This window comes from Cucurbita moschata, unplaced genomic scaffold (genome assembly GCF_002738365.1).
Source record: "Cucurbita moschata cultivar Rifu unplaced genomic scaffold, Cmos_1.0 Cmo_Scf00006, whole genome shotgun sequence".
Lineage (NCBI taxonomy): Eukaryota > Viridiplantae > Streptophyta > Magnoliopsida > Cucurbitales > Cucurbitaceae > Cucurbita > Cucurbita moschata.
In genome coordinates, this window is record NW_019268522.1 from 5,694,019 (window position 1) to 5,703,606 (window position 9,588).

Consider the following 9,588-nt stretch of genomic DNA (forward strand, 5'->3'; position numbering starts at 1 on the left):
ACATTTAGTCTTTCTTTCAATCAAACAAAAATATTGAGAAATAGAGTAAGTAGGATAGATATATATCACTCACCATTCCTTATTCTATTGTATTTCTATCTGTAATAGAGATTACCTTTACCCGTCTTGCTTGGAATGAATGTAGTTGTTCTAGACCTGAGGTTAGCTTGACCTTCTTTCCTGTAAATGTTGTCATTGTTGTTGGCTTTTAGAAGTTAGTAACATGACCTTCCTTTCCTGTAATGTCAATCTTCTTTGTTGTTGTTCTAGACTAGTTAGAGCTTTACCCTGCCGTAATGTCAATTGTTGTCTTGCTCATGACTAGCTAGAGCTTTACCTTGCCGTAATGTCAATCTTGTTCCTCATGCTGTCAGATTACTTTACCTTCTTGCCTGTAATGTAAGTAAATGTTGTTTCTCTTTTGACGTCAGGTACGTTTATCCTTCTCTAATATAACTGCCTGCTGTTCCTCATGACCAGCTAGAGCTTTACCCGGACGTAATTTAAATATCCTGTTTCGAGACGTCAGAGGACTTTACCCTTCCGTAATGTAAATATCTTGTTCTTCCAGAAGAGGACTTTACCATGTAAATGTTGTTACTCGAGAGTCAGATTAGCTTGACCAACCCTTCCCGTAATTCATACTCTTGTTCTATACCAGAGATTTGCTTGAACCTACTTCCTGTAATATAATTATCTTGTTGTTCCAGTTGTCTCAGCAAGTTAGTAGCTTGACCCTTCCCGTAATAAATCTTCTTCTCTTGCTTTAGTCTTTACTTGTTCTTTAGGTTTAAGGTAAAGCTTTAGTCAGTCTTTCCTTTGGTGTTCAATATACTAGATAGAAGGGTAACAACAATATACTCTCAGCAGGTACTAGAAAGGTAACAACAATATACTCTCACTCAGGTTAATAGAAAGGAGGTAACAATATATATACTCTCGGGTAATATCATAGAAAGAGTCTTATTAAGCTTCCAGCAATGGAATAGATAGAACTTTTGGATTTCATGAGGTGAAGTAGCGAGGGTAATACCCGTCCGTGCGTGAGGGAGTTAGTTCAATCCCTGTTTGTTGTAGTTAGAAAGGGGAGAAGAAGAGCTACAAAGGAGAGGGTCAGGAGGAGCAGCAGATCAAGTAGTCTTTCTTTACCTTCTTCTCAATAAAGATAGGTGTAGTAGTGAACGACTCAGAACGAAGACACTTCTTCTAGTGGTTCCGGGTCAGGTAAAGTAGTTAAGGAGAATGAATCAATCAAGGAGTAGAGAGTCTTTACTTGTTCAAGGATAGTAGAATGAATCAAATCAGCTTAGCTTCACTTCCTCTCTTCAGTGTCAGTTGAAAGAACCAATGAGAGCTCACTGTAGAGCCTCCGGATTGAAGAAGAATAGAAATACAGAAACAAACCAACCAACCAGAAGACAGCTTTCTCTTGTTCTCGTCATAGCTAAAGCCTTGGTGTAGAGGGGATCCACTAATAGAGAGTAGTAGCTTGACCCTCTTCTTCTCTTACAGTTCAAGAAGGGACAAAGGAAAGAGTTCTTCAGTCTAATCATTCAGTCAGAGTTTACGTACTCTTTAGTCTTGAAAGCAGAAATCCTTTTCTTTGCCTTTTACCCCGACAAGTGATTGAAAAGAGACCCATAAGCAGAGTAGTTAGTTAAGTCCTATATCTATGAATCAATAGGTTACACAGAGGACGGTGAAGGAAGTAACAACAAAACCAAAGCTAAGGTGCAAGCAGCTAGACAGAGAAGAAAGAATAACAAATACCAAGCCCAAGCTAGCTTTAAGGAATGAATACTTTGAACAGTTAAAGCAAAGAATACAAAGTCAATCAGGTTACGGGATAGGGGAAAGAAAGAAAGAAGAGTGAATGCATCTTGGCTTAAGCCTTTCTCTTTCGTCTTGAAACACTATAGGTTCGTTACTCTTAGGCAGTTACTTTGACTAGTTATTCACTGTAAACTCTTTGGCTTTAGTCTGACAGTGAAAACTCTAATTCATCCATTTAGTCTTGTTTCAATCAAGAAATAGGTGGTCAAGGGGGGAGAGATATCAATATTCTTTATTGTATTTCTATTTGTAATAAGGTTGAGCTTTACCTAGTTTGCTTGTAATTCATGTTAGTGTTAGTTTTCTTGGTCTTGTTCTTTCTCTTTCTTTCTATAGATTAGAGTTTAGCTTCCCCTTTCAGGAGTATGTAATGAATTGAATGTGGTTGTTCGTCACGTTAGGTTAGCTTGAGCTTCTTGCTTGTAAATGTTGTTCTTCTTGTTGGTTGTCTTCTAGAAGTTAGTAACTTGACCTTTCTGTAATGTAAATGTTCTTGTTTTTCTTCTCGAATAGCTAGAGCTTGACCCTTCTGTAATGTAAAATGTTGTTCTTCTAGAATAGCTAGAGCTTGAGAACCTTCTGTAATGTAAAATCTTGTTGTTTGTCTTGCTTATGACTAGTTGCTAGAGCTTGAGAATGAGAAACTTCCGTAATGTAAATTAAGTTGTCTTCTTTGTCCTGCTCATGACTAGCTAGATGTTGAGAACCTTCCGTTTTCGTAATGTAATTGTTGTTATTGTTGTTGTTCTAGAATAGCTAAAGCTTGAACCTTCCGTAATCTAAATCTTGTTCTTGTCAAGTTAGTAGCTTGGCTTGAGCTTGACCTTCTTGCTTTTGTAATGTATCATTAGTTCTTCTTGACGTCAGATTAGCTTTACCTTTCCGCCGGATGTAATGAATCTTCTTGTCTGTCTTGGTTGGTTGCTTGCTCTTCTTGCTTGCTTGCTTGCTCTATAGCTATAAGTGAGTGAGTGAGCAGCTTCTCTTTCTGTATGTAATGAATATCTTCTCTTGTTGTTTGTCTTTCTCGTCACTAGGGTAGGGGTAAGCTTTACCCTTCTGTAATAATATTGTAGTTCTTGTGTTCGTCACGTCAGCTTGAGCTTCCTGTATGTAATGTCAATTCAGTTCTTGTTCTAGACTAGCTAGAGCTTGACCTTTTAATGTAAATGTAGTTGTCTTGCTCATCACGGCAGGTTAACTTGACGACGACCCCTTCCCGTGCCTGTAATGAATTGAATATGTTGTTGTTGCTTGCTTGCCTGCTGCTTTCTCGAGACGTTAGGTTATTAGCTTGACCTCCTCCATGTGGAATGAATGTTGTTGGCTTGTTGCTTGCTCCAGAGGTGACTTATAAGAGAGGACTTGAGCTTCCTTCCTGTAATGTAATAATATATTGTATGTAGTTCTTCTTGTCTCGTCAGGTCAGCTTGACCCTTCGACTCTATTTCCTTCCTCTTTATTCTTGACCTTGGTAAGGCAGCTGGATGAGACCTGACCCTGAACCCATTTATTCTTGAATGAAATCCTCTTCCTTCGTTCTCGTCGTCTTCTTCCTTTTCCTATAGATTCTTTAATTGCTCTTTCTCCTGTCCCTTCTTTTACTCTTTCACTCGGTAAAGCTATTTGAATGAGACTTCTGAGTATGTATAGGTTCATCAGAATCAGAGAATGACTTGATTGAAGAAGAAAGATTAATGATCAATCACAGTCAGGAAAGCCGAAACAAGAATTTCCCTTCCCCTTCTGTAATGTAAATTCAGTTCTTCTCTTCGTCAGGTCTTACTTGAGCTTCCTTCCCATACTCTTTTGTTCTAGACCAGAGAGAGGTTAGCTCAACCTGACCCTCCTTCCTGTAATATATATAATTATCTTGTTGTTCCTGTTGTCTCTAGAAGTTAGTAGCATGACCTTCCCGAATGTAATAAATCTTCTTCTCTTGCAGCTTCCTTGGCAAGTTAATGAGTGAGCTTGACTGACATTATTGTAGTAATGGGGATCTTCCGCTCTTGCTTTCTATAGAGGTTATTAAGGTTATAGTAGCATGACCTTCCCGTAATCAATCTTCTTCTCTCCTCAGTTAGAGGATTGAAGGTAACATAGGTTCGCCTCGTCAAGGAATATCGCTTGTAGGTAGTAGAGCTTAATGAGTAGGATCGCTTAATCAGTAAGTACAGAGTTCTAAGTGAAAGTAGAGAGTAGGTCAAAGTAGATAGGGAGTATCGAGTTCTAAGTGAAAGTAGAGAGTAGGGAGGAGGAAGTGTGTAATAAGTATAGAGTTCTAAGTGAAAGTAGAGAGGGAGTTGGAAGTGTCAGTATAGAGTGAGTAGGGAATGCTTTCAGGTTCTAGGGTAAGTCTAGAGTAGGGAATGCTTTCTTTCAGGTTCTGGTTTAGTATAGCTAGCTAGCTTGAGTGAGGTTCAGTCTTTCCTTCCGTGAAAGAAGAGTTGGACAGGTTACCGGGAGAAGCGGTAAGACTACTAGCCTACTTTAGTCTTGAATTGATCTTGCTCTTTCATTTGCCGAGTCTTGACTTGATCAAAGACTTGCTAATGGAAATCAAAGAAGTATAGTGATTCAGTGAATGAGAATGAATCTTTAGGCTTGACTTTCACAAACACTCGAAAGGTAAAGTAAAGAAAAGAAAGAAGAGCATAGGGCAAGGAAAATAAACAAATATCTTACCTCCAGTAAAGGAGAGACAAAGTAATAGTTGGTGGATACGAGGGAAGAAGCAACCAGACAAGAAGATCAGAGAGAGGGGCGAGGCAGCTGGTTGGGAGAGGGAAGAAGACATGAAACAGACAGAGTTGGAGAGAGAGCGGAGAAGAAGAGAGACGAGGATAAGGGCGGCTGGCAATTCCATTATGAGAACGATAGATAGGTTCATACGCGAAAGAAAACACTCACTTCTAGTGGTTACGGGGCAGAGGTTGGTTCTCTTTGCCTTTGACTTTGGGAGTCTTGCCTTCCTCCTAGTCTGGGTCAGAGGTTGATTCCGCTTTTCTTTACGACAAGGTAAACTTTAACTCTAAACTTTCTTGACTTTGAGTCTTTCACTAAGGATAGGATAGTCTCACAAAAGGCTGGTTTCGCTTTCTTCTTCGTTAGTAAGGCTTCCGGGAAGGAGCGAAGCTGCGAATTACCTTGTTGAAGACTAAGTGAAAGAGAGAAGCTAAGCCGCTTTACCGACAGGTTCAGTCAGTCGCTTCCCTTAATCTCATTGACTAGTAAAGGACTGATTGCTCTTCTTACGCAGGTAGGTTCTTCATTCTAGCGACTTACTTAGTTCAACCTCAAGAATCAATATCGGACAAGGAAGGGGGGCCGGCAGCAGTTAATTATCTCTCTGTTAGTTATCTTTATAGTTATTTCGAGTTATCTCTCTTAGTTAGGGAGGAGGGAAGGAGGTTATCTAAATTACAATACAATCTTTAACTTAAGGATAAGGCGGCTTCTTTACTGACTCTGTCCTGACTGTTCTCTCTCAGGCAAGAAGCAGGCAAGTTCCCTACAACACAACAAGCAAGAAAGCATCAATCAGTAGTATCTAATAGTACGACCTAACCCACCCGTAAACTCTCTATAATAAGGAAAGGAGTTGAGACTGACTGTGACGGATCATTAATCAGTAGTTCAGGCAATAGCGGGGAAGGAGTAAAAGCAAGCAGTGAAAGCCAGCCTAGCCCGGAAACTCTCTTCTTTTTCTTTACTTGAGTCGGTTGGGAAGGGAATACATATCGTATTACTAGGGAGGGGGCAGCAGTTAGTTAGGTAGTTATCTCTTTTTCGTAAGGGAAGGCTTGACTCTTTCATTCTTCAATCAATTCATTCTCTAATTACGCTTGACTCTCCCCCTTCTCTCTTTGACTGTAAACTCAGGACAAGGTTAATGGTAAGGAACAGTGATATGAACCAAGAGACATCATTCATACAATATACTTCAATGAAGATGTGAAGAAAATGATGTCAAAATTATCAAAAGAGGTTGCAATTCATGTCACATTGAAGAGGAATGAAGTTTGATGGTTATAAATTTTGGGTGGGTTACAATTTAGAGTAATTTAGAGTTATTGTATTTTAAGACATTTTATTTACTTTATAGGTTACATTTACATAATGGCTAATTATGGTCATTAAGTATGAATGTTACAACTTTTGGAATGCTTTCATTTTGAGGCTATATAAAGCCATGTATGTTGTATTTGTAAGAGAGACTTGGAAAATATATTAAAAGAAGCATTTGTGCTTTTTCTTAGCCAATGGCTGAGTTTGTTTGCAATTCTATGTAGTTTAGATTGCATGTAGAATCATTCAAGCTCGACATGATCAATCTTGCTTGTGGAGTGATTCGAATCTCAAACAAGTGTTTGAGATATTTGATCAACAAGAATCATTGAAGCTAGACATGATCGATCTTGCTTCTGGAGTGATTCGAATCTCAAACAAAGTGTTCTTGGCTTGAGATATTCGATCTACAAGGTAATCCGAATCTTACCCCCTTGTAGTTGATTCCTTATCGTATCATTTGGTATCAGAGCTTTAGGCTCAAGATCGGATATATGTTTCCTTTGCGTTTCTTTTCAATTTGTTTTTTTCTTTTTAGTTTTTAATCGACCCAAAGTTCAAAATTCAATCTTTGCTATATTTACAATTTTGAGAGGTGAGAATGAGAGCTTCATTTGTGTAAACAGAGTGGCCTAAAAAAAAAATCCTTGAGTGTTGTATGCACATGGGAGATTGTTGTGAGGGCCTTTGTATTTTCATATCTTATGTTTTGCAGCAAAGTTTCACAAATAGATTCGAGGACGAATCCTCTTGAAGAAGTGGAGAATGATATGAACCAAGAGACATCATTCATACAATATACTTCAATGAAGATGTGAAGAAAATGATGTCAAAATTATCAAAAGAGGTTGCAATTCATGTCACATTGAAGAGGAATGAAGTTTGATGGTTATAAATTTTGGGTGGGTTACAATTTAGAGTAATTTAGAGTTATTGTATTTTAAGACATTTTATTTACTTTATAGGTTACATTTACATAATGGCTAATTATGGTCATTAAGTATGAATGTTACAACTTTTGGAATGCTTTCATTTTGAGGCTATATAAAGCCATGTATGTTGTATTTGTAAGAGAGACTTGGAAAATATATTAAAAGAAGCATTTGTGCTTTTTCTTAGCCAATGGCTGAGTTTGTTTGCAATTCTATGTAGTTTAGGTTGCATGTAGAATCATTCAAGCTTGACATGATCAATCTTGCTTGTGGAGTGATTCGAATCTCAAACAAGTGTTTGAGATATTTGATCAACAAGAATCATTGAAGCTAGACATGATCGATCTTGCTTCTGGAGTGATTCGAATCTCAAACAAAGTGTTCTTGGCTTGAGATATTCGATCAACAAGGTAATCCGAATCTTATTCCCCTTGTATTGATTCCTTATCTTATCATTTGGTATCAGAGCTTCAGGCTCAAGATCGGATATATGTTTCCTTTGCGTTTCTTCTCAATTTAATTTTTATTTATTTTCATCTTTTTAGTTTTTAATCGACCCAAAGTTCAAAATTCAATCTTTGCTCTATTTAAAATTTTGAGAGGTGAGAATGAGAGCTTCATTTGTGTAAATGAGTGCAAACAGAGTGGCCTAAAATTCCTTGAGTGTATACACGTGAGAGAGTGTTGTGAGGTCCTTTGTATTTCCATACCTTATTTTTTGCAGCAAAGTTTCACAAATAGATTCGAGGACGAATCCTCTTGAAGAAGTGGAGAATGATATGAACCAAGAGACATCAATCATACAATATGCTTCAATGAAGATGTGAAGAAAAGGTTGTCAAAATTATCAAAAGATGTTTCAATTCATGCTACATTGAAGAAGAATAAAGTTTGATTGTTGTAAATTTTGGGTGGGTTATAATTTAGAGTTATTGTATTTTAAGACTTTTTATTTAATTTCGGTTACATTTACATAATGGCTAATTATGGCCATAAAGTGTGAATGTTACAACTTTTGTAATTTTCATTTTGAGGCTATATAAAGCCATGTTTGTTGTATTTGTAAGTAAGACTTAGAAGATATATCAAAAGAAGCATTTGTGCTTTTCTTTAGCCAATGGCTAAGTTTCTTTGCAATTCTATGTAGTTTAGGTTGCATGTAGAATCATTCAAGCTTGACATGATCAATCTTGCTTGTGGAGTGATTCGAATCTCAAACAAGTGTTTGAGATATTTGATCAACAAGAATCATTGAAGCTAGACATGATCGATCTTGCTTCTGGAGTGATTCGAATCTCAAACAAAGTGTTCTTGGCTTGAGATATTCGATCTACAAGGTAATCCGAATCTTACCCCCTTGTAGTTGATTCCTTATCGTATCAAACAGGTTAAGCCAGCCAGAGCAGGTCAGTTTGTGAGTAGTTAAGCCAGAGCAGGTAAGTTTGATTGATTCTACTAAACACTATTCAGTAGATTGTAAAGAAAGGTTAGCTTGAAAACCCCTTCTTAGTATGTAATGAATGCTCTTGTAGGTTCATGAGTTTACCTTTCCGTCTGTAATTCATCTTCTTGTCTGTCTTGGTTGCTTGCTCTATTAGGTGACTTCGCTTTTTGTATGTAATGAATCTTTTCTTCTTCTTTGTCTTTCTTGAGACGTTAGGTAAGCCTGACCGACCCTTCTTGTAAATCTAGTTCTTGCTCTAGACCAGAGGGTACTTGACCTTACAATTGTAGTTGGTGTTTGTTGGCTTGCTCGAAGATGTTAGGTTAACTTTACCCCTTCCAGCCTTTAATTCATATCTTGTTCTTGCTTGCCTGATGCTTGCTTTCTTAAGACGTTAGGTTAGCTTGAAAACCCCTTCGACGCATGTAATTCATGCTCTTGGCTTGCTTGGTGACTTAGAAGAGAGGACTTGACCTTCTTTCCCGTAATAGAATCTTCTTCCTTTTGTGCTCCAGAAGAGAAGTGAATGAGCTTGACCTTTACCCTCTTTCCCGTAATGGAATAATCTTCTTGTTCTCTTGCTCCAGAGGCGAATGACCTTGACCTTGACCCTCCTCTTGTAATGTCATAATATTGTTTCTTGTTCTTCCTGTCTCGTCAGGTAAGCTTGACCCTTCCGTAATGTCAGGTGAGTAGCTTTACCCCTTCTTGCTTCTAATAAAATTGTTCTTCGTCAGGTGTGACTTTACCTTCCTTCCCGTATATAATTAATCTTTCTTCTTGTTCTTCTTGTCTCGTCAAGTTAGTAGCATTACCGACCCGTAATTAATCTTGTTGTTGTTGTGCTCTAGAAGTTCATGAGCGAAGCCCCTTTACCCACAGGGGAGGTGAAGGAGTGAAGCAGCTTTACCGACAGGGAAAGGAGCTTGACCCTCCTGTAATGAATAAGAGAATATTGTTGTTCTTGTCTTGCTTTCTCTTCGGTTACTTAGAGGAGAGGACTTTACCTTTCCGTAATTAAACTAATCTTCTTCTTCTCTTGTCAAGTTAAGTAAGGTTACTTAGAGGATTGAAGGAAGGTCAATCAAGTAGTAACTAACTTACATAGGTTGTTCTCGCCAGGGAATGAATAGGGCTTAATGAGTAGGCAGTAGTCAGTTCTTCCAGTAGAGGCAGTAGTCAGTGTAAGAGTTGTAAGTGTGAAGTTTAGTAGCAGTAGCTAGCTTTCTCTTTAGTCTTGACTTGTGAAAAGAAAAGTGAGTTAGACAGACAAGTTACGGAACTTAAACTGAGACAGAGGTGAAGAAGAAA

The 9,588-nt window shown here is 38.0% G+C and overlaps 1 long non-coding RNA gene across 1 annotated transcript; it reads left to right on the plus strand.

The window, feature by feature from the left end:
* Window positions 1–9,084: 9,084 nt before the first annotated feature.
* LOC111444288 lies at window positions 9,085–9,242 on the plus strand. The gene is made up of 2 exons (XR_002710675.1): window positions 9,085–9,130; window positions 9,194–9,242. It is a non-coding gene; the product is annotated as an uncharacterized LOC111444288 (long non-coding RNA).
* The last annotated feature ends 346 nt before the right edge of the window (window positions 9,243–9,588 follow it).